We start from the raw sequence: 2,500 nt of genomic DNA, 5'->3' as shown, positions 1-2,500 counted from the left end.
TAGGTTTAAGTAGGTAATAACAAACTTTCTTTCATACATCTAGGGCATTTAGTAATGAAAGATTCCTATAAGCTCAAGAGATAAATGCTGGTTAATTAAGAAGATACGCCCTAAGAAGTAAATTAAACTGGCTTAGACACAATAATTTATTAGGTTGAATAATACCTTCAAGAAAGTAAGATAAACTGGCTCCGACACATTCATTTAATAGGTTAAAAAATACACCTTCAAGAAAGTAAGCTAAACTGGCTCCCACACAATCATTTAATTTTAATAAGTTAGAAAATACGCCTTCAAGTAAGCAAGCTAAACTGGCTCAGACACAATCATTTAATAGGTTAAAAAATACACCTTCAAGAAAGTAAATTAAACTGAATCCGACACAATCATTTAATAGGTTAAAAAATACACCTTCAAGAAAGTAAGTTAAACTGAATCCGACACAATCATTTAATAGGTTAAAAAATACCCCTTCAAGAAAGTAAGCTAAACTGGCTCAGACACGATCATTTAATAGGTTAAAAAATACACCTTCAAGAAAGTAAGTTAAACTGAATCCGACACAATCATTTAATAGGTTAAAAAATACCCCTTCAAGAAAGTACGTTAAACTGGCTTAGACACAATTATTTAATAGGTTAAAAATACTCCCTCAAGAAAGTAAGCTAAACTGGCTTAGACATAGTCATTCAATGGGTTGAAAAATACGCCTTCAAGAAAGTAAGCTAAACTGGCTCCGACACAATCTTTTAATTCTAATAGGTTAAAAAATACAGCTCCAAGAAAGTAAGCTAAACTGGCTCCAACACAATCATTTAATTTTAATAGGTTAAAAAATACAGCTCCAAGAAAGTAAGCTAAACTGGCTTCAACACAATCATTTAATTTTAATAGGTTAAAAAATACAGCTCCAAGAAAGTAAGCTAAACTGGCTCCAACACAATCATTTAATTTTAATAGGTTAAAAAATACAGCTCCAAGAAAGTAAGCTAAACTGGCTCCAACACAATCATTTAATTTTAATAGGTTAAAAAATACAGCTCCAAGAAAGTAAGCTAAACTGGCTCCAACACAATCATTTAATTTTAATAGGTTAAAAAATACAGCTCCAAGAAAGTAAGCTAAACTGGCTCCAACACAATCATTTAATTTTAATAGGTTAAAAAATACAGCTCCAAGAAAGTAAGCTAAACTGGCTCCAACACAATCATTTAATAGGTTAAAAAATACGCCTTCAAAAAAGTAAGTTAAACTGGCTTAGACACAATCATTTAATAGGTTAAAAAATACGCCTTCAAGAAACTAAGCTAAACTGGCTTAGACATAATAATTTAATAGGTTAAAAAATACGCCTTCAAGAAACTAAGCTAAACTGGCTCCGACACAATCGTTTAATAGGTTACAAAATACGCCTTCAAGAAAGTAAGTTAAACTGAATCCGACACAATCATTTAATAGGTTAAATAATACCCCTTCAAGAAAGTACGTTAAACTGGCTTAGACAAAATCATTTAATAAGTTAGAAAATACGCCTACTAGAAAGTAAGCTAAACTGGCTCCGACACAATCGTTTTATTAGAATTTCTCTATCCTCTTCTCCAAGCAAGAAGAGAAGAGATTAAACCTTTTTTATATAAAATACTGAAAGTGCTCTTACAACTCACTCGCAAATATGGAACAGATCTCTGAAAACTCTCTCCAGTTAGTAGTAGAAATAAGTTAAAACCTTTACTCTCATTATCCCAAAGGAATGGTAACACTGCTCTGGCATCTGATCCAATACCACGGAGAAGAGATGGAAATCAAGCTAAGAATAAAAAGAAAAAAAAGTTGGAAGATAAAAAATCATTCGCAAGCAAACGAGGAGGAAAACTTGGGTGGCTTGTTCCGCTAAAAGAGTCAAAAGAATTATGACCATTTAAACCTGTTCATCGTCTATTACAGTAAAAGCTTCCCCACTTCTTGTATTATGCACCTTTCTTCCCCCTTTTTCCACATTCCACAGACCTAAACCAAAAATTAGAACACAGAAGATATGCAGGGAGTCATTGCGAAAAGAATTTAGCAAAAGAGTTTGAAAGGCAGTGAACCAATTTAACTTTTCTCATAAGAAGTCTTTACAGCAGGCACACAAGGAAAGGGGGTGCAAGACGAGGGAGAATGGAGGGGGAGGGGGAGGGGAGAGACAGTTATGATGAAAATTGGCCACTTTCTGGAGATAGAAGAGAAGAGAAAGCAGTATGTTATTTTATATATTTCATGGTTGGTGGACGTGTAAAGTCCCTTTTCGTGAAGTGCTTTCTGTTGTCAAGTTTAGTACAGTGCTTGAGCATGAGTTTTATGTTGCAGTACAGAAAACATAACAGACACGCACATTATCTCACCTATATAATATATAGAGCTACGTGTCTATATACAGTATGTATATATATATATATATTGTATATATATATATATATATATATATATATATATATATATATATTGTATATATATATAT

General features: G+C 32.6%; 1 protein-coding gene across 1 annotated transcript in view; it reads right to left on the bottom strand.

Annotated features, from left to right (window-relative positions):
* Positions 1 to 2,500, bottom strand: part of LOC137619577 (uncharacterized) — a 331,101-nt gene that overhangs the window by 42,859 nt on the left and 285,742 nt on the right. The window lies entirely within an intron of this gene.

Source organism: Palaemon carinicauda, chromosome 26 (genome assembly GCF_036898095.1).
Source record: "Palaemon carinicauda isolate YSFRI2023 chromosome 26, ASM3689809v2, whole genome shotgun sequence".
Taxonomy (NCBI): domain Eukaryota; kingdom Metazoa; phylum Arthropoda; class Malacostraca; order Decapoda; family Palaemonidae; genus Palaemon; species Palaemon carinicauda.
This window is presented reverse-complemented; position numbering and strand designations above follow the sequence as displayed.